The sequence below is a fragment of the Cimex lectularius genome, unplaced genomic scaffold, assembly GCF_000648675.2.
Source record: "Cimex lectularius strain Harlan isolate CLEC.00 unplaced genomic scaffold, Clec_2.1 scaffold90, whole genome shotgun sequence".
In the NCBI taxonomy this organism is placed as follows: Eukaryota; Metazoa; Arthropoda; class Insecta; order Hemiptera; family Cimicidae; genus Cimex; species Cimex lectularius.
In genome coordinates, this window is record NW_019392684.1 from 479,061 (window position 1) to 502,541 (window position 23,481).

The following is a 23,481-nucleotide window of genomic DNA, read 5'->3' on the forward strand; positions in this document are numbered from 1 at the left end:
AGGAAAAATAAAAAGAGCGTTCACTATCAAGGCCAGTTATAATCGACAGAAAATCATCACAGGCTTGGAGGGCTATTAGTAGCGGCTTTAAACAAAAGCTATTAGATTTGACCTTTTTCGTTCCAAAGAAATAAAGGTTATATTTAAAAATATTGTGTAGTATGTATTTTTCTGTGTTGTGACTCCCCAACGAACTAAACCTTATTGAAATTGATACATGCTTAGTTGAGAATTTTGCAAATATCTTTACAAACTTTAGTTCGATTTGATTTTGTCGTACCTATTTTGACCTACAGTAAATTTTGTTTTTAAGCCTAATTCAAAGGTAATATCAAGTATGCCCAGTTTGATAAAATATCTTGGCCGTTTAGTTGTACCCTTTGGTATCAGCAGGAGGAGGGCGAGCAAATTGCCGTACAAGATCTTTGGTCTCCAATTAGCATAACGGGGCACCTTAAGGAAGCTTTTAAACTACTTCTGGCAATAAATTTGAACAACACTTTATATGCTAATCGGTTAATCTGGTTGACTAATTCATTTGTTTTGCAGGAAAGGCCAATAAATTTGAGGCACGCTTTACTATAATAATAATAAATTGGCTGAACACTATATTTAATTTTTGTATCATTTTTTTCAGAGGCGGCTCTTCTAGTTGTCAGAACATGAATGGTATAATTTAAATTTTTTCTATATCAATATATAAATGGAATTAAGTAGAAGGTGCCGCTGTTTCAATAAAGAAGAAAATATTTATTGCATACAATAAGTATATTAATCCTATATTATGTATAATCTTCTCTCTTATAGAGTCAGCTAGAGAGAAGATAGATTGAGTGAGATAAAATTGAAAGAAGTCGGAGAAAAGACAAAGACGGGTAAAAGGCAAAGTTAAATCTCGTTGACCTTTCTACCACTTAAACTGGAATGTCCAGAGAGGGGTAGAAAGAGATGAGAAAGGTAGATCAGGTAAGTACAGATTGGCCGAGAGAGATGACAAAAAGGAAAAGGGACATGTAGAAGGAGGGTCACAAAAATGGCAGAGAAAGATAGTAAAAGATAAGAGACGTAGAAAGAAAGGCAGAAAGGTAACGAGAGACGAGAGAATATTGAAAAAAGACAGAGAGATTTGTAAGAGCTGAGAGAGTCAAAGAAACCAGAAAAAGAGAGAGAAGAAAGCAACAGAGCGGAAAGGGAGAGAGAGCGCAGAAAGTAAGGGAGTGGGGTAAGATGACAGAGTGAGTAAAAGATTAATAAACAGGAATGGAATGAGAAAAATTAGAAAAAGAATGAGATAGGAAGAAAGACTTTACAAAGAATGAGATAAAAGACAATGAGAGGAAAAGAGAGATAAGAAATAGGTAGGGAGAGAGTTAGAAAGAGAGTCACAAAAAGCATAGAGATGTAGTTACAAATGGGAGAATCGGAGATAAAATAGAGGAGGAAAAGAAGAACGTAAACAAGCGGCCAAAGTGGGAGAGAGAGAGAGAGAGAGAGAGAGAGAGAGAGAGAGAGAGAGACAGAGAGAGAGACAGAGACAGAGAGAGAGAGAGAGACAGAGAGAGAGAGAGAGAGAGAGAGATTGAGAGAGGACAGTAGAACAGTGACGTGAAGACAGGGAGTAGAAGAGTAATATAAATAGGAAAAGAGTGAGAAAAGGAGAGAAAGATAGAGATACGTAGAAAGACTTGTGAAAGGGCCAGTGAAAAGGCAAAAAATCGTAGAGAGAAAGAGTGAGAGGGGGGAGGAAGAGATGAAAGAAAGTCATAGGAAAGGGAGAGAATGATACTTAATGGAAGAATGATGTTTTATTTTACCACGACAAGTTAATTCTCATGGACATTACTACCACTTAACCTGGACATTCTAGAGTGGAGAGAGAATTGAAAGAAAGTCACAAAAAACATATTAAGATAGAAAAAGATGAGATAGAGTGAGACAAAAGGCAGAGAGAGAGAGAGAGAGAGAGAGAGAGAGAGAGAGAGAGAGAGAGAGAGAGAGAGAGAGAAATCATCCATCCAGTAAGAGAGCGATGTGAAGACAGGTAGTAGAAGAGTCATATAATTACGAATAGAGTGAGAAATGAGAAAAAGACAGAGATAGGTAGCAAGACTTAGAGTGGTAAACAGAGAGAGAGATGACAGAAAGTCAGAAGAAAGAGAGAGAATGAGACGTAATGGAAGAATGATGTTTTATTTTACCACGAGAAGTTACTTCTCATGGACAATTTCTACCATTTAACCTGGACATTGTAGAGAGCAGAAAGAAATGAGAGAATGGAAAAAGAAAGCCATACTAGATAGAAAAAGATGGAGACAGAGTGAAAGAAAAGGCAGAGAGAGAGAAAGAAAGAACCAGAGAATGATATGTAATAAATGAATGATATATAGATAATAGGTAATCTATAATCTTCCATCCTATCAAGCACGGAGATTTTTAAAGGAAAAATACTATAAAGCATAAAAACGTAGGATTTCATGTTTAGTTGTGAATTTAAACAATTTGCTTTGAATTAGAAATCAACCCTCTGCTAGCAAGTGGAAGAATGAATGATCTCGCTTCGTGGAACAAGAATGAACTTGAAGGCTGTCAGTACTGAAAAAGTCAGCCGTGAAACGAAGATGGAAGTAATTTTTTTTAAACAAAAGGACGCGTTAAATGGCTTTTTATTATGAAAATCCTTGGCGAACGGATCGCAGCTTACAATACATATATTTAATATATATACAATATAATTAATAAAAAAATTAAAACAATGTAAAACACAAACAGTAAGAGACAACGATACGTTATTCTGTTCAAATTGTGCATTTCGCTTTTCAATAATTATTTGGGAGCCTGTATTAGTTGTTAAATCATTCCATCGGCAATGATATAGAGTTTGTTCAACCGAAGGTTAATTTGATATTTAATTTTTTTAAATTAAGACATTAGGAAGAAGGCGGATCAGTTCGCGAGATCGTTCAACAAGGAAAAAATTAAAAGTGTATCGTTGTTCAGAGTGAGTGGACGGTGCAGCTGGAAGAAGATATGCGTGGACGTCTTATTGGTTCGCCTTTTTCTTTATCAAGCGTGATAAGTTGGGACTTAGTTGTTAAGTCGTTTGTGTACGATTTTATAAGTTTAATTTCTTTCTTTAATAGTCAATTTAGTTCATAAATATGATGTAATGTCATTTTTTTTCTTTAGATTAAACCCTTATTATCCTACATTCTTTGTGTTACAGAATTAGCTTCCTTAGAAGCAGGAAGCACCTTGTTTGTAGGTTAATTTGAGTAGTGTGGCTGGAAGCGCTACGTCGATCAGATGTGGTTCGGATCCAGAATCCGTATCTGTGCTTTGTCCCTTCTTTTTGCTCTTTATTTTAGAGTTTTAGTGTTGATCTTTTTCCAACGTGGCGCCTAACATAAAAGCATCAATAATAATAAATTAATGTAATCTCAATAGTAATAACAAAATCGATCTTATATCCATAACAGCCTTGCTATTTCGGCACCGTTTTCAGCGTATATTTTCTATCACCGTGTGAGGGTCAGAGATTGATTTTAGGACTCGGGCGACTTTTCGGAGGGAAAATGTCTACAGAATAAAAAGAACTTTCTACAGAATAAACTACGTGCACTGATAGAGAACATGCCTTCACAAGATTATTTGAAATCATATTGGGTCTGTGAGGGAATTCTTGAACGGAACGAAACATTCGTCCCCTCGATCTGTAGAAGAGGTTCCTTAGCCCCAAGTTCCCCGACCTAAATCATTTGGAATAATTAAGAAAGAGGCTTTTAAAGGTATTTATTGAACTAAAGATAGTACAGAAAAGAGAGAGAGAGAGAGAGAGAGAGAGAGAGAGAGAGAGAGAGAGAGAGACAGACAGACAGACAGACAGACATACAGAGAGAGAGGGAGAGAGAGAAAGTGAATATCGTTTTATTTAAAATACTCGCGCATTTAGGTACCTCTTGGACCTTTCTTGCACTTAACGTGAGTTTACATTATACATTTATTATGATTTTGACTCCTGTACAATTTAAATGTATAATGAAGAGAAAAAAAATTGTTTTGCTTTTTACTAACGATTTGACAATATAATTTTTAAGCAAATGGTACGTTTGAAAGTGCGCGAATATCGTTTTATTTAAAAATCTCGCAAATTTAGATAGCCAACGACCTCTGAATAAGACAGAAAGGGTGAGAGAAAAAGAGGGAATGAGGGAGAGTGAGAGTGAGAGTGAGAGAGAGAGAGAGAGAGAGAGAGAGAAAGAGAAAGAGAGAGAGAGAAAGAGAGAGAGAGAGAGAGATAGGAAAGGGAGAGAATGATACTTAATGGAAGAATGATGTTTTATTTTACCACGACAAGTTAATTCTCATGGACATTACTACCACTTAACCTGGACATTCTAGAGTGGAGAGAGAATTGAAAGAAAGTCACAAAAAACATATTAAGATAGAAAAAGATGAGATAGAGTGAGACAAAAGGCAGAGAGAGAGAGAGAGAGAGAGAGAGAGAGAGAGAGAGAGAGAGTGTATAAAATACATAGAACAAGTGGAAGAATAAGAGTAAAAAATGGAAGAGTGAACAATGAAAGAAATATAAGGGAATTTATTGAAATAGAAGGAGAGATTGTGAAATCGTTTTTATATTGATGATATGGTGTACTATTCGATAGAGAATATTGGCAATAATAACTGGAGAAAGTATTCAAAATAATTAAACCTTAAACAATTAACAAAACAGCGAGGATAAGCAGCCCAAAAACGACCTAACGACGGCTACAATCCAAAATGTATTGTTTTTCTTCTTTTTTTTCATAAGAAGATTAATTTTTACATATTTAATGATTATTAGTAGATTATTTACGGATTAAATATCAATCCGTTGTCCAAACTACAAAGGGCGACAAGTTTAAAATAACTGGGAAAAAAATAAAATAACAAAATAAATGGAAAATGAAGTTCTGTTATGGGTTTGTATAGGAGTTGTGGAAGGAGTGAGATTAGGTAAGATGACTTGGATAATGCCACTTGAAGGATGATGGGACTGTGAGTGAATGCTGCGGTCTGCCCGATGAATGGAAAGGATGTGTGAATGGTCTGCTGTGTCCTTCAAGATTCGGGACGCTCCTTCCACCACTATTCAATATCATTCTCAGGCACAATGTCCGTTTTACATGCCCTTCAGTTACGGATCACTCTCAAAGATGCATTATTAAAAAAGTTTTCCAAGAGGAGAAAAACTATTTTAAAAATTTCCTCCGCTTGCTCAAGACTGGCGGGAACGACGACAGCAAACTATTCCTATTAGCCCTATCTAAATTATCGTGTTTTTCATTAAACGCTGCTGAGTTGTATAATTGGAATATATAAATATTAAATATATTTATGCAATTTAAATCAGGTTTGAAAATTAATGAGCGAAGACCTGTTGCCCTAGATTTGCTTTTACGCAATTTCCTTTTTACTGGTTTTTTTATGGTTAATTAATCACAATAGGTGCTGAAAAATCAAATAAATGCGAACGATAGTTCATTGATAATTATATTTTATGAGAAGATTACTTGTTGCTAAATTACTGTTTTTATTCAATAATCCAATCTTGTTGATGTTAATATTTCTTATCATAGAACACAGAATGGTGAATAGTGAGGTTTTCTTTTGTAATCTCCGTGGTGATGGACCTGTAGGTTGGTCATTTCTTCTGATTGTATGTATGGACGACACACAGTTATAAATTTTAGGTTATTATTTTTGTCCAAAACTTTCAAATGAAAGTGAATAATAATCGATTAATATAAGTTAAATATTAATAAAGGAAAAGTCTAATTACAGAGTTGCATGAGACCACGGGAGACGGTTGAAATAAACAAAGGGTTTGATGAAATGAATCAAGTATGTATAGAATAGAAAAGCCGTATGTAGTCGAATCGTGAGAGGAAAAATGGGGGCTTTAAAGTTGCATTTTAACCGATGGAGTGGCAGGGCGTGTTCGCGTGTATTCTGGTCGCGATAAAACAAAGAGATCCTATCGGCCGGCTACTGAGAGGGAAACCCGTCCAAGTTTCCATTTATGCAACGTTACCACAGTATATTTTTTTTATGACGAGCGCACCTTCGGACGTGAACGGGCGAAACTGAATCCGCCCGAGGATGAGGAGACAAGTACACGCGGATTGGAAGGTATCCGTCGCGCTGGTGGGACGTGCGAACAAGTGCCATGCGCTTTAGAAATGGGACCGTCCAATGGGACGACCTCCTCATTAATAGAACACAGTTGACGAGAGTGATTGCAATGCTTTTACCTGGCCTAACACAACAGCACCCACCCCCTCGCACTATTACCATGAAATTCCAACTGCTAATCCCAACGAGCAGTCACATAATTCTAACAAATTAATCCAAGCAAGCGAATCAAACCATCTAATAACTAATGGATTCCCTTTTATATTTTATGATTAACCGAATAATTTCCTATTCAAAACATCTATAGAAATACTATTTGATGATATTGTTCCACGATTCGCAAATATTTGGTTTTTATTGATAGTAGATTAATCTGAAGAAACATTTTTTTTATCATGAACAGATACGTAGCAATAACACAATAATAAAAAGAAATCTAATCCGGCTAATGAAAGTTTTTTTGACCAATGGATTTTTTTATATTGTCAATAACTTTGTCTAACGTTTAAAATAGTTATATACGTACTTTTTCTGTAAAATTAGTAGAATAAGATGTTAATTTAAGCAACTTTTATGTCAAAACTCAATCATTTTGTGATTTAGCACATTAATTAACCTTATATCTCATTATTTGTATTTTAGTCGTTTCCCATCTTTTCAGCTCTATGTCTAGTTGTCAATAGAATACATTCCAAATTTATTTTTCTCATCATTCCGCAATCCTACGAGGTTTCATCGTTGTCGACCTAATCTCTTGTAAGGATATTGCTTTGAGTATTGCTTGAGTGTGTTCCTAGATGTAGCCCAGGTTTTGATAGGGTCTGGAACCCGGGCATGTTTTATAAACTTAAACGCTTCCTACCTACTCCTTATTACCTTATCCTGAAATCCTATTTAACTGACAGCTGCTTCAGAGTGAGGTGCGGAGTTCTCGGAAGTCAGATACCATCCGGAGTCCCATAAGGGAGTATTTCAGTGCTATCCTTAATATCATTTATATTGCTACTTCCACTTACGCGGACGATATGGTAATTTTGTCCTCTTACAAAATCCTATCCAAGCTACTTCCATCTTGAATACAAACCCAAAATGTGAGCAATCATACCCATTAGGGAAGTATACATCAGGCTTTCAAGCAGAAATAAATGCCATCAATGCTTTTACCATAGAAAATCTTAAAAGAGGCAAGATAGGCAATTGAAGCATGAACGTGTAAAATATCACATCAAAACTAGTCGGTCAAAATCTCCAAAACCTGGGGTAATACAACTACGTGATGATTCTGACTGCCAAATGAATTTTGGGTAACAAAAAATCAGACACCAACCAGCAACACCACATATAGGCCCTGAACCTGTACTTGGGATGTACAAAAAAAATACATAATCCTCCAGAATGGACTTTTTTTTTAAATAAACTCTAAGGACGCTAGAGAGAAAAATTTAGCTAATGCTACTCTTCTCCAAGAATAGCAAATTCACTACTCAAATCAAAGGTCCAGAATCAGAGGAGTGCTAGGACTATTAACTGGTCAATGGAATCTGAGAAAACATCTAAATAATATGGGCATATTCAACGATGATCCCATTTGCAGATTATGCAATGAGGAGGAAGACATACCCATATTATCTTCGAATGTGAAGCAATGGCTCAATAAAGACAGCCTAGGATACAAAAAAATAAATAAATGAAATGGGAATGGAATTGTAGCAGCGTCAGTTAATGACCTGAGGATTGAATCGATTGCACTGAACTAAGGAACTAGGAAGGTACAATAAGCCAGAAAACTGCAGTGCCTGGGGAGTACAAACCCTGTTTCCTAGTATCCATCATCATTATCATCTTCCAACTTTCAACATGTTGAGCTTATCGAAGGCTGGTGCAAAAAGTGAAGAGCAAGACTAAATGAAGAAAAATGTTCTCGGTGTTACGTTCACATTGGAAAAACAGTCTTGTCCTACTCCGTACATCAATAGCTAAGAGATACCGAATTCCATTCAAGACAATACTTAGGCCTATACCTAGACAGCACACTGCCGTGGAATCCCCACAGATTTAAGAGATGTTACGCAACATTTTGTAGATACGGAGTGGTTCTGTAGGCTTCTGCCAAGCCATCCAACATCCAAAATATTCAATCTTTCCAATCAGCTGACCTCAGACAAATTGTCAAAGTTTCTTACTACTTATTAACCTCACTATCAACTACGACTTCAACCTGCTTTTGGCAACGAACGTTTACTGACTCTAAAAGTTTCATACAAACATTTCGATTCATCCCAACCCTAAGAATGATTTTTTTCTTATTCTATAAATCAACAAGTATGTTACTTATTAACTATTTTGAATAATGACGAAACTCCTAGGTTTCTTTATAACTATTTGCTTTTTAAAAACGCTGTCTCCTCCGAGCGAACGACTTCATACGACAAAATTTCATAAATGGACAGGACACAACTACTGCTCTTTCTCCAACGCTTCCAATAGAAATTAAAATTTAGGAAAATTTCTGCTAAAATGGTCGGTGGCACACTCTTAATAAAATAAACGAAATATTATGTGGATCTTTGGGTAGAAAATATGAAAATCTCTCCATACATGAGTTTCTTCAAATAGCTCATCAGAAGAACATGCGAAGTTATTATACACTGTTTGTTAACTCAAAATAAACGTATTTAGTAAGAGCAAAATATTACTCGAAATTAATATACAAATATGTTTATTATTTTAAACCAAATAGGTTGAATTGTTCAATAGAAAGAAATTTACCACAAACTCATATTATTTCTATGTTGAGTTCTTGGAACAAATTTCAAGATTTGAAATTAGTTAATAAAGTTTATTGTATCCACGCAATTGCCTCGTTAGTGGCTCTGGGTTCGAATCCCAGCAAAACCATGACGTTTTAGTCGATCAAAACGTACAATAAAATATAAAATGTGAAGTGATTTGACCCCTTTGGGTGAATGGACGTTAAGCCCTACTGTAAGGCAGGAATTATCTTTTTACGTTTATTTTATGCCCAGCATAAAGAACAGAAAGAATTTTTCTAAATATAATTAATTAAAAACTGCACAATAATGAAGATAAACGACGTTTTTTATTATAAATAAACAAATTCTATAAACAAAACAGCCATAAGTGTTTAAATAAAAGAACGTTAGTCCTCGTGTTCATTTAATATAACGAAGTTGGAAGTTCATCCTGTTCGTGGGGTCATGTGGGTATTAAAAATCCATTTCCTCGTTCCCGCTTTTCTTTATAATCCCCCCTTCCAAATCCATTAGAATCCAGAAATAAAGAAAAAATTTCATAAAATACATATTGTTCTTTCGTGTCCGTCTCATTCTTTCGAAAGTACGTTTTCAATGTGATGTATAATTTTTTGAACCAGTGACGACTAAATTCTGCTTTCTGTATATTGTATGTCATGATTTTTTGGACGTTTCGGCCAAGAACGGAACTTCGACACGCCTATTCTAATTTCCACATCCCGTCGCATCCATATATCATGTTTGAACCTGCGGGGAGGTGAAAAAAGGCTGAAAAAACTCCTCAGCCGACACGTAAAGGAATTTCGAGGTGGCACTCAATGGCCCTGCATTTCCAATTGGCCACGCTTCTGTTTTTCAACAACCTCCTTGTTTTTTACCTTTTTTATTATTTTTTGCCTGATCTTATATTTCTGTTATTGGTCCCTCCTGGATGTCGTGCTGTGTGCAGTGTGTGGGTAGTAATTGAACTAAACCAGTTTCACTGTATAAATCAATTTCAATGAGTATATGAGTGAAAAAAAAACCAGGGGTGAAATTTACGGCTTCTGCATCTAAAGGAATTACAATTACACTAATTAAATCTTTTTTTGCTCTTAAATACCTTAGGTGGATTTAAAAGTTACTTTTATAAGTGCCTTTGTTTATCAATTAAATGTAAATCTCCCATTGAAAATTTTTACTTAAAAAATTGGGATGCTCAAGAATTTTCTGTCCAAATACCGATAAACGGTGACGATTTAAGTCCTTGAAAAATCAGGAGTTATCAGTGGGTTTTAATAAACGAAATCCTCCCCCTCCCCCCCCAAAAAAAAGACAATCGTTGTGTGCCTTTTTGTGCAAAATTATGGTTATATTGTCACAGAAAAAAAATAATTCACGGAAACCAACACGATTATCGATTTCGCTAAACTTCGTGCTCTCAACAATGTCCGGTTTAATGCTTTGTTCGCTAGCTCAATAGAACAGCCAGAAGGGAGTTTCCAAGTGAACTCCCTTGCGATTGGAATACAATTTCAGACCATTTGAACACATCCAGTCTATGTTGACGACACCAGAGAAGAGACGTTAATTCAAATGACTAATGGATTATTTTACGTTTATTTAAATTAACATAAATGTAAAGGGGTTTCAAACCTAAAGCAGTGTGATATATGTAATAATTATTGTGACTACCGGGACACATCGGGATGAAACAACGAACGTGCAGACGAGGCGGTGAAAATTGGGACGTCTCGACCAATCAGACCTTGGCAATATTGGCACTGCATCGGTCTTCAAAGAAATTTGAAATCGTTTGTGAAAAACTTAATTGACACATATACATTGACCCCCATATACCTTGTTTTGGCCTGCTGATGACCTTAAAAGAGGTCGAAGGCATGGCAGTGACAATTCAATTTGCTTGTTCATCAAGACCGTGATCAGAGTATTCGTGAGTAGTCGTCGATACGTTTAGCTCTAAAAATATATTTAAAAAACGCTGGCTGCGTCAGTGGGAGAGAAGCTCTTGCGCGTCAAAAGCACGACTGAACGATGACCTGTCGAGTTTAAAACGAAAGAAAGGGATCGTGCTCATACATTTGCGGATAAGCCATTCTCGACTGACACGCAGGCAACTGCTTTTGAGGCAAACCCCGCGAAGGTCACACATGTTCGAGGAGTGCCAGGCCTTGGCTCCTTGCAGGGAGCGAGTAAGCATAGCACCCGATATGAGAGTAAGCTATTGGGGCCCCGACAATGCTTTGTACGCTGAAAGACTCCGTTGTTGGTAGCCTCCATTGAAAAAAAAGCATTGCAGAATGTTTTACGTCTGTGGTAACTTTATGGCTGTTTTGAATTTTGAAGTTAGTATCAAAGAGAAAGGAATAGATATTAACGTGAAAATGTCATATTTTTTGTAGGTCGGCCTAGCCTCGATGGTCAGGGCTTTCAGAAGCGTTAGTCTTCAACCACCTTCGTTGCTTAGTCTGTGCGTTGCTTGGTGTTTTCGTGACTATTTGATATGTCTAATGGTTATCAAGACAGTCAAAACTAGTGAGAATAGGCGGTCCAATAAGCACCTCAACGGGACGTAATTTTTTACCATAACTACTTTCTGTGATGGAATAATGTTACCAACAAACATATATCAAAATAATAAATTAACCATTACAGGAATCTATGGAAAGGTAAAGCCTCAACTGTCAGGAATAAAGAAGTTGGCCAACGAGAAGAAAACATGAGCAGAGCGAAAGATATAGATCCCAAAAACATCAGTGGAAATTCGTTAACTATTTAAACTAATGGTACAAAGTTACAAGTGCAAATCACGAACAAATTATAATAAAAATAAGACAATTCTATCAAACAGTGCCTTGTTTACGTAAAAAGTCATATTTTCCATGGTGCACAGTGTTTTTTGGAACAGAATTGTCTTTTTATCAATAGCAAATGTTAAAACGTAAATGGTCTGGGTTCGAATTCCGGCGTTGCCCATATCTTTTTAGTTGAGAATAATTTTAAAAACGTTGTAAGGGGGTTAACTCCGAATCCGTGCCACCTAAATGGGTAGATGGAAGTATCCTCCTGTATGACGGGAATTACTTGACTAAGACCTGGATGAGTAGGGTATGGTTAAACTATAGTTATTGAGAAAATAATTATCTTTTCATGTTTTCTGAATAATTATCGACTAACGGTCACTAATCACCACACGTTAAACTATAGGTTTATTACCTGATTGACTTTAAAAATATACACATTTTTCCATCTAAAGAATCTTCTAAAAACATATGTTAAAATTTGAAGTTGGAACTTCTGTGTCAACCCTACGACAAATCCAATCCACTGCAGTAAAAAAACATGGTCTAAAAGTTCCACATAGAATAAAAAAAGCAAGAGTTTCCGCGGTCAGAGGAAAGCTTCGGCCGCAAAAAGTTGTTTTCCCCTTTCCTCGGTTAAACAGAGGAGGCGGTTAAATAAATCCCGTCTCCCCAGGTATCAGTCACCTTTATCATCCCCTTGGGGATAGTCGGGGCGAACTGAGTCGGCGGTGGAACGGGGGCGGAAGGCCGATGTGGAAGTGCCGTGCACGATTTGTGTTTATAAACACGAATCACGTGACCCGAGAATCCGCATGATTAATGCTCCTTTATTGCCGGCCGATTCTGCCGCCGACTGGAAATTCTGGTGCAAAGAGGAATAGTGATCATCATCGCAAGATCGGCAAAAGAAGTATCTGTTGAACGTTAAAAATTTAATCCATGAATGATTCGTGTATTCATTGTTTGAGTAAATTCTCATGGAAGGAAAGCTGTTTTTTGAGGGGAACGAGGACGAAATAATCTGGTATTCATGTCATTCACGCCAAAGATAGTAAAAACAGGCTAAACAACACAAAAATTGTCAGGCTGTACAAAGTTGGCCGATTGATGTTCATCAGTATTTGATGCGCTGCTGTGACACGTGTCACGATGTTCCAACATCCCTTTAAAATGGGAAGGACCCTTTTTATGTTATTGTATCAAGGAAATCAAGACATTTTACACTAACCAAAAAAAATACATAGCAAAATCATGAATGAAGAATTTTTTCAGAAATTAATTTAAAGCTTAATTATTGTCGGATAACTTTTTAAATTTACAAATAATAATATACAAAAATACTCCACATGTGTCACAACGATTTTAATTGGCTTTAATCCCTTGTATTATTTAAAAGTACCAAGAAAGTTTACACAATCGTAAGCACTCAAATCACAGATCTTCGTGCATTCTAAAGTTGTTCTATATTGTAATTTAAGTACAATAGGATTTAACACGTGCCACAACGATTCTAAACGGTTTTCAACTGTCTAATCGTTTGCATATTTAAGAAAAATTTCCACAGTCACAGGTCCTCTTGCAACCCTAGTTGGTTTTATGTACCGAAAATAAAATTCAATCCAGAAGATACTAAATATCCTTAATGAAGTTAAAATATCAAGATTTTATTTAATTTATAATTTTGTATTGTATTTAATTTATTTATCATGTGCTAGTATGTCTTAGTAGTTGACCAGAGTGATTATTTAAATTTATTTATTTATATTAAGTGTGGTTGAGATGAAAAATTACGGTCGAACCCACGACCACTGGCTCGCTACCCCGGCGCTCTAACCACTTCATATATCGTGATTACAGTCCCCGAAGACACCAACTCAGCAGGAGGTCGTGGGTTCGAGTCCCGCTCCTGACACTAATTTTCATCTCAATCACACTTTACATAAAAATTATAAACCAATTTAAATAATTACTTTTGTCAACTAGGGCCAACATATAGATTAATATTTTATTTTATACATAATGTTTCTCTGAGGTCGAAGATATATTTTTTTAAACCGTACAAAGTTGGTCTAAACTTTAATTTAAGTTCATCAGTAATCGGCACCGTGCAGAATTTTATCTGTCTTCTCCTTGAGAATTCTCCTTAATCATTTCAATTAAAAATGTCAATAACTTTTGTCAATTGGCAGTAACGTCACAGACCTCGATGAAGTCGAACGTAGTAAAAAGTGGAGCTGACAACAAATCGTATAAACCGTACAAAGTACTAATCATTACTGAAGGGGCACAAACATTCCAAATGGCTTTAATGAAACTGAAATTATATTATTTAAAAATTCGACTTTAAAGGGCGAATTAAATTAAAATTATAAAATCCTATACACTAAAGCAGTCAAGGATGTTCGACTTGTTCGTAAAAACAGAAGAACTTACAAATTGCATAAACCGATTACAAGACTGCAGTTACTGACTATACATCAAATAAAGATTAGATACCAAACGTCTTTAAATAGTCCCCAATTCAAATGTTTAAAAATATCTGGAATTTACACTAATGAAGAACTATCATATCTGAGATATTCGATTAGGTCGAACATAGTAAAAACAGAAAATTTACAACTACAAGACTAGACATACTTACTACTTTTAACAAGGGGTATAAAGATTCGAAATGTCTTTAAATAGACCGGTCTTTAATTCTAATACAATTTAAAAATATGAATAATGTACAATAATCATGAACTGTCAGTCGACGATCTTTGATCAGGTAAAAAGCAAGAGAGGAACTTAAAAAGCTTACAAAATTAATGAACGCTTTAGATTAAGTTTAAGATTCATTACTTGACACGTGAAATGATTTTAAATATCTTAAAAGGTGGAATACATCGAAAACATTTACACAAATCGTAAACTTAGTAAAAACAGAAGAACTTACAAATTACAAGACTACACTTATGTATTTAACTAGAGTCACAAAGATTTTAAATGCCTTTAAATAGACAGGTCACTTATTCTAATATTTGCAAATATCAAGACGTACAATAATCATGAACTGTCAGCCACCGATCTTCGATCTGGTAAAAAACCAAGAGAGGAACATAAAAAGCTTACAAAGTTAGTGAATGCTTTAAAAGAAGTTTAAGATTCTTTGTTTGACACGAGTCACGTTTAAACGACTTTAAAGGGCTAATTGAATTTATCAAAATCCTTTATACTAATAACTTTCAGTCAAGGGTGTTCGACCAGTTCGTAAAAACAGAAGAACTTACGAGTTGTACAAACATTATAAATTCAATATATTAAACATCGTTGACACGTGACACAATGATTCTCCAAGGCGAACTTTACCCATAATTTTAAAATGTCTGTAATTTAATATCAATCTTTTTCAGACCAAAGGAAACATCGTTTAATTATTGGAAAAAGTGTTTCTGATAGGAGAATGCGTAATTGGTTCGTAAAATATCTTCCTTTGGGTGAATTTATTATTAACTTCCTGGCCGCGTTGTTTCATGATTTTTGTTTATAAACAAGGGTCACGTGTTTAGTCGAATAATTCTCGCTCAGATTTATGAATGATTGAAAAGTACATTCTGTAACTGAGCTATTCTCGTACTATTTTTATTAGTAGATGGTATGTTCTTTTTTTTAGATTAGCAATAAAAACAAGAACATTGATGGAGTTTTTTTATAATTCAGACGTATCCCAGGTGATGTTGAACGATTGCGTTTTATGAGTAGTTAGAGGGCAAGTATATTTAGGAATGTTTTACTTAGTAACTCTTATCTGCCATCGGATCCCAGCAGATTTGCTTGTTTTAATTTGGTTGTTTTTACTATTTTAATTAAAGGGGGTAATTAATATAAGGGTCGTGTCTTAAGAGAAGGAATGAGCGGGTCGCAGCTCCAGGGGTGGAAGGAGCCTCGCGAGGAGGACGCCGATAACAGGTAGTAAACAAAGGGAAGTCCTGCATGGAGGAGGGGTGGATGTAAGACATGTGGTGGGGAACACACGTGGTCTAAGACACACGAAGGTTACACTTAAGACATGGCTCAAGACATGAGTCGACTTACCCCCTATACGGACACTAAACTCATCCTGGGGCGAGGTTCAACGTTTCCACAGCCACTTTTTTCACACGGCTCGCGCACCATCACAAGTAAAAACTGGCTCTCAACCTCTCGAGCACAAAACCGTACAGGTTTTTCCGCGAGTGTTGTCCGGCGGGGGCAGAGAGGGGGTGGAGGGGGGTTTTCTGCCGCCCACCGCTAGATGTCACTACCCGCCCCCGAGCCACATACAGAAGAGAAAGCGAGAGAGGGCGAATGGCGCGAGAGACAGAAAAAGATCGATAAAAAAATTCCTGCGCTGTTTTTTATAAAGCTGATGCTTCATTACCACCCCTTGGCCTCCCTTCTGCCCCCACCACTCTTATCTCTGTCCAGCAGTTATTTACTTCGCCTCTGCTGCTAGCTGCTGCACATCCGCCACCCCTACCACGATGTTTGCTCAATCAATTACACCATCCACCTCTTTTCTCGTCTAATTAGATGTTTTTATGCTTTATGTTGGTTGTAGTTCCTTTGCTAGTGACGATTAAAAGTTTCGATCCGCCGACGCCCATATACCGAGCCATCTTAATGTTTCAAGTACACGTCCATGTCCTACTTTTGATCGCCTCAAATAGTCAAGCCTATTAACCAGAATATTGTATAGATGTCAATAGAATAAAATAACGTGCAATAACCAGTACAGATATGGGCAGCTTAACTGATACGCCACTCGGGCAAAATGAAAAAAAAGAAAAAAGAAGAAGATTCATCCAAAATACGATCTTCCGATATAAACTATATCAGCGGTGATTCGTGTCTTTTCAATATAGCTACTACAGAATGACATGAATAACCTAGCAATTATGAGAGAAAGGGCCAAATTAGTCAGTTGTAGTTGCTTTAATAATGTCATCTGTGAAATGTTTCCATGCACCTCCTACTTTCGATCCCGCAAAACTAGCAAAACTGAAGCCTACTAGCCAGAAAATTGCATAGATGTCAGTGGAATAAAATGCCATGCAATAACCATATAGGACAGCTTAACTGATACGCCACTCGGACAGAATGAAAAAAATTAAAATTTCACCAATCTTTGTATTGTGAGAATAACAACCGAAGATTCATCCAAAATCTGATCGTCAGTTGTGAACTATATACTACTTATGTATGAACTGTACTTAACTGTGATTCGAGTCTTTTCGATACAGCTAAAATTACAGAACGACATGAATGGCCTAGCAATTATGACAGAAAGGGCCAAAAGGGTCTAAGTTGTAGTTGGTTTAGTAATGTCATACGTAAAATGATTCTTACTACTTCTGATTTCGCAACAACAGAAACAGTCAAACCAACTAACCAAAATTTGACATACAGATAATTTCAATAGTGTAAAATAACATGCAAACGCGTCATGCCATAACAATTAACTGTGCTAGCTTAAACGATACTCCTCTCCACCAGAGTAAACAGATTTCAACATTTTATCGATCTATCTTCGTATTATGAAAAAAAGAGCCGAAGATTGATCCCGAATATGACCTTTTGTTATAAACTGAATAATTGTTTTGAAGATAGTGCTTAGTGTCATTTCAAAATAACAAGGTTCTATTACCTTTTGAAATGTATGACCTAACCACAATGAGAGAAAGGGCCGAATGTACATGTCAAATATGTGTGTACCCGTTTTTAGTGTAATGATTTATTAAGGTAATAGCAGAATCACATGGATGTGGCCAAGCAGCTGACAATTTTCCACCTATCAATAGCGGTAACTGCCGAACCTTGTGACCAGAATAGCGACATAATTCTAAATAACGGTAAATAACACATAAACTGTACAGCTTAACATACTGATCGTCATGAAATACCATTTTTTATCTGCCTATACTTTTTGACTGAACCGACATGTCCAAAAGGCAATGTCTATTTATCAAACTTGTTGCTGCAAATTTATTCAATCTGTTTCCATACAATGAAAGAAAAAGTCGAAAAATAGTTCATCTTTACCGATAGCTCTTTGATTGGAAGTAAAGCCACAGTGCTTGCCAAATTCCTTCAATGCCCTCGACATTCGAATATACCTCTAGATCATTAATTCTAATAAAATAAAACTTCGTTCAAAGTGAACATCTTGCGTCATGCAAAGCCGAATGTTATTGATAGCGTAACCGATACTTGTTGCGACCTAAGTGGAAAAAATCTTACATTTAACTAATATCTCTACCTATTGTGAGATAAAGAGGCGAAGATTAGTTCATTCCACATATGACCTATGTATCCTCTATTGAACTGAATTGGCCGAACCTCTTAAATCATCAAGATTGAAAGAAGAATCTGCCAACATTTCGTTCATTAGCAGCAAACAGCCTAGCTAGAAATATAGCTTCAGTTCAATTCCAATATAATAAAACATTGTAAAAATTGATAAACATCAAGCAAAGATCACGCAAAGCCGTAATTATCGACAGCGTAATCGAAACTTGTTGCGACGGAAATGAAAACTCGGTAATATTGCATCTATTTACTGCATTAAAGGGCATAATTCATCTCAGGTATATTTGTTGCTTTTTTGAGTCCCTGACTTGTGGCTTCCCTAGAAGTACGTTGACACTATCCACTTGTAACTTCCAAATAAAAAAAAAAATCCAAGTACCAGGCAATATGTTTATCCATTTTCCACAACTGTCGATCTAATGACCTAATGCTAATAATATGTATATAAACAACATGCAAAGCCGTAATGATAGTACAATCGAAACTCCGGCAAAGTGACAAAATTGGGATATTTGTCATGTGGACATATTATCAGAGAAAAGGCCGATGTTAATCCTAGATATGAAAGTTTGTTTAAATAACCATGTTTTCACTGTGCATGTGTACTTCCCTATCAATAATTCTTTGGAAGACGCCACTGTCGAACCTACTAGGCTGCTTGTGGTTAAAAATAAGAAAATAATCCATTAAAATTCGATAGACATCAAACAAACAAAGCTAAATGGGGCATCGGTGGCCGTAAGGCGTTGACACGGCGATTTCAAACCCCACATACTTACAAACGACCTTTTTTTTTCAAAAACACCGACACCCCGAGAGTTGACATGATCTTTATGAAAACACAAAATAATTATTGGCAGCCAAAACGAAACTTGTTGCAATTAAGTGGAAAAATTGGGCTTTTTCATTGTGCTGACATCTGTGTATCCAAAAGATTGTATTATGCAAGATGGCCTTGGTGTTATTATCCGTTTCTTTTACCAGTTAGTCATAATAACCAAAAAGAACTTTAAAATCTTACATTTCACCATCTATAATATATACATTGGTTATGAGTCCAAAGTGAAATGATTTTGGAATGGGGAACCTGGTGGCGAGTTTCTACATCGTTGTAACATCTTTTTAGTCGGCAAAGCGAACCAACGGGGTGGCTTCTTTGGGTAGACGTATAAATAAAGATCGGGTGGCGCCGGGGGAGTCTGTTTGTTTCCTCCGGAGGGTAAAGGAAGGGGTAAGACAGTGAATGGAGACTTGTCTTGCTGACCTCCGACAACGAACGCCGGCCGACCTACCCCACGACTTGCGCAAACCACCCCCAACCCCCGACGCCACTATTTCATATCCACCGTCCTGTTATTGCTCCCGTTCGGACAACAAATACGTACATATTTCTCTCTTCTCTCGACACTTCGAACCATGGTAAACACCTGGCGAAACACAAGCCAATTTAGACCACAAATTTCGCTTGTTTTTCTTCCTTTCTAGATTTTCATGAGATGCATGACAAACAATGCAGTAAAAAAAGGTACATCAACAAGCCGTCATGTCACTACTTGTTTAACGTCTTTACACAAAGGAACAACCAGGACATCAGGACTACACACGCTGTTAAAAATACAACAGCTACATCAGGTAAATTTGTAGCACCAAAATACAATGTAGACATTAATAATTAAACAACATAAATAATTAATTCACAGCACGAGCTCTGAATATTTTTTAATCTAATATTACTGTACGCATACTATTATGACGGGTTTTACAATTATTGTAATCATGTTGGACGGCATTTGTGGAAACAATTTTTTTATCCCTTAAAATAATCATTCAACAAAATTATCTAGGCGTTATTATAATATGGGTGGTTTTATTGAATGGCTAAATCGATAAGTAATGTATTTATTCTTGCATGAATAGCTCAAAAATAAGGTCGACTGTAACCGAACATTTTTCTAATTTTTTCTTATAAACATATAGATTGATGCATGAATATTTACCAGTTAGATATTACGAGAAATCGTAGCACACCCAATAATGAAAATTGTCTACTGCTTTTTTCCATCAAATTACCCCTTTTTCGCATCGAATTAACATTTTTTGAATGTCAAATTGACCATTTTTACCTCAAAATTAATCTTTTCCAAAAAAAACCTTCTCTCTAAAATCTTGGAGATGGTATGAAATGTAAGCGTTTTTTTTTTTTTTTTTTTTTTTTTTTTTACCACCTAAATATTTTACTGTATTTTCAAAAAATCCGAATTCCTCTCTCCGAAAATCATGGAAAATTAGAGATGTACTTCAGACTTACAATTATTATCCGTATGGCTGTTGTCTTGCCCAGCGGTCGCTGATTATGACGTAGAGTGCCGTATTTGAAATCTTTAAGTTGAACTGTGCCTGAGGTATCTGGTATAATTTTTCTCCAAAAAAGGTAAATATTTGAAACTAGACTAAAAAATATTAATTTTTTCTTAAATAGCGTTCTAGAGAAATTCAGCCAGGACATTTAAAACGGACACCGTGCACATGTTTATATTTTATACCTGGCATATTTTTAACTATTCGAAGATGTATTGTCTATTATTTGTCATTACTTTTTACCATCTTTCAGGTAGCATGTCTACTCCTTTCGCATCTTTTGAGTCTAGGAGTGTTTGAACAGCTTTTCAACATTTTCAAAACTTTAAGTTTTGGCCATTTAAAAATTTTTAATGGCTGAAATAAATAGTAGTCACTAGTTGAAATTTGAGAAGCATATGGCGCGTGCGACAAAATTTCTGAATTCAGATTAGTTAATAATTGTTTGATCATCAAAGGAACGTGTTGGCGGTCGGGCTTTGTTGTGGTGAAAGACTACACCTTTTGTATTTCCTAGTACAGGCCGTTTTGCGTTATTTAAAGGTCTCCACGGATTAACTATTCCTAGTGCCGTATGGATTGCAAGGTGTTTTGTTGATGTACAGCCCAAAGTAGCGGAAGTGGTTACTTTCAAGAAGAGATATATGATGTCGGTGTAGTGTGTAGTGGTGACGTACACGACAGAGAGGAAAGGTTATGTGTTGGCCTTAATACGCATTTATTTTTATTCGCCACTTTTTCAGTCAAGGTGGATAAGCCAATAGGGAACGATGTGAGATGACGTGATCTTTATTAGAAGCAGGATAGCAGTATCAACTGCGAAAATGTGAATTGCTAAGTAGATCAGAGGTGTACGTGGAATACAGGGTGGGACCAAGGATACTACTCTCCGAGCCTCCAGCCTTAACAGGATAATAATCAGAGACGGATGTTCCCTGGGTGACTTGAAAGAAGCGATCAGTCAGGTAAGATCGGGGAAAGGAATTTAATTCGAAATTTTAAAAAATGTCAATTTGAAGTTAAAAATGTTCAATTTGATGCGAAAAGGGTTATTTCAAATTAAAAAGTGTTAATTTATAGGGTTGATTTAGCGATAAAAAAAGATAAAAATTCTTATGAAATGAATTGATTTGTTCTAATTGGAGAAATCTAGAGGAGTGTACAGATTATTTAGATATGATTGTAGGTATGTGTCTATGCATGGGCCGTAACAGATACGTTTATGTAAAAGATATCAAAGTATCAATCCAACTTATGAAATAGATAATATAATCAACTTGGTTGAATGATGTATGTATATATAAAGCTTCTTCATCTTCTTTTTTTTAAGTATTAAAGAACAAATAACATCTAAGAGTATATCGAACGGACGTGTCTTCAACAGGAAAGCGCTTAAGCCGACATAGGCGGCGGGACGAGTTCCGTTGAACGAGGTAAAGTTTTTCACTTCAGATTAATTATGCCGGGTCTTAATTGGCAGGTTGATAATGGGAGTGCGGGGAAAGGACAGGTGTCCAGTTCATCGATATCCTGTCTTCCTGTTCTTATTTTAGAGGATTAGAAAACTTCAGGAGCATGTGGTGGTCGAGATGTGAACGCTGTAGAAAAAGCAGCAGTGTATGTATATTGTAGCGTATGTAATTGTTAAGACGAATAAATAACACAATATAACATAATGATGAATAAGTAAATTGATCTAATTCAATGTAATGAAAAATACATAAAATTGGAGAGAAAATCTGATTGATTTTTACAACCCTACACCATGCTAAAACAACAAAATTTAAGTTTCTATAAAAATAAGTTCAAAAATAAGGTCTGTCAACTCGTTCCACATTTGGAAGTGTTATCGTAAATCGATCGGATTACATAAATTTAATTCATTTTTAAAACATGTTTACTCCGCTTTAGCAAAGGGCGTTAAGAAACAAGGTGTTAAAAATTTTATTTTGTGATATTTTTATAGACTTTTGGACGAAGTTTGAAGGCTCTGTTCGTCCTGGTATGCCGAGCGAGAGAGAGAGAGAGAGAGAGAGAGAGAGAGAGAGAGAGAGAGTGAGAGAGAGAGAGAGAATGTTTACTACGCATTGTAAATAAAATTTTAGAAAAACGCATATTCAAAACTATCCTACATTCACAAATTATAATTCCTGAACATCAATTTGGTTTTCAAACTTCAATACTTTCGTACGTACACATTATGTCATCCTGCCTTGCGTTTCGGAGCCTTTCTTGGCGTAAACCAATTTTTTGATCGATTTTGGCATGTTATATGTATTATGTCCTACTTCACAGCTACCTGAGCGGTTTTTCCGAGTCGTTGAAGGCAAAATTCCTCCCCACATTGCATCCTATCCCTGCTTGCTCTTCAAGATATCGTTCTGGGCCCCACACTGACATCCCATCCTTAAGCCACCAAGCTAATCATTGCAGACAACCGCAATCTTCTGAAGAAACTGAGGTTTCTACTCGAAACCTTTAACAACGCCTCACTGGAGCCTAAGAACTACAGTAAAATAGAAAAATCAACCTACAAAACATTTATCTTTCGGGGAACAATTAATCCTTCAATATATTCCAATAGCACACAAAGTGCAGTAGATGCATAGAAATTGGCGCTAAATCCACGACAAGAACCGGTGAAACTATACAAAAAACCTCTCACGACTGTTTGACAAACGATCGAACATCACTGCACAACTTCGTACTAAAACAATATGGGCTATATGCGCATAGAATCCTAGGGTTGACACGAACGCCCAAACATCATCCCTACTCAAACCACCCAATCAAATCTTTGGAAAAATTGCGAATTTTATGTATCAAATGCGACTGCACAAAAAATTTAAATATTCCCTTTATGTACAGCGTTACTCGATCACACTGTCGGAATTTTACACACATCAACCTATCACTATAAACCCTATAATTGAAACGCCCTCATACCGCTATATTCATCTAGCCTTACCCGCAGATTACGGCGTTGGCCAATCTGACGATTGAGTGAGAAAATAAATCGTATAAATCTAAGTTAGATTTAAATA

At 36.1% G+C, this 23,481-nt stretch overlaps 1 protein-coding gene and 1 long non-coding RNA gene across 7 annotated transcripts in view; one reads left to right on the forward strand and one right to left on the reverse strand.

The window, feature by feature from the left end:
* The window catches only part of LOC106666508 (zinc finger protein rotund-like), a 352,459-nt gene that overhangs the window by 321,007 nt on the left and 7,971 nt on the right, over positions 1-23,481 (reverse strand). Inside the window, exon 1 of one of the 6 annotated variants that reach the window (XM_024225722.1) lies at positions 15,827-15,928. The exons of the other annotated variants lie outside the window; for them this stretch is intronic. The gene's annotated coding sequence lies outside the window, so the exon portion shown is untranslated. Of the gene's footprint in view, positions 1-15,826; positions 15,929-23,481 lie in introns of those variants that run through there. 6 annotated transcript variants of the gene reach the window in all.
* LOC112126505 lies at positions 19,199-22,109 on the forward strand. The gene is made up of 3 exons (XR_002910007.1): positions 19,199-19,498; positions 19,565-19,711; positions 21,918-22,109. It is a non-coding gene; the product is annotated as an uncharacterized LOC112126505 (long non-coding RNA).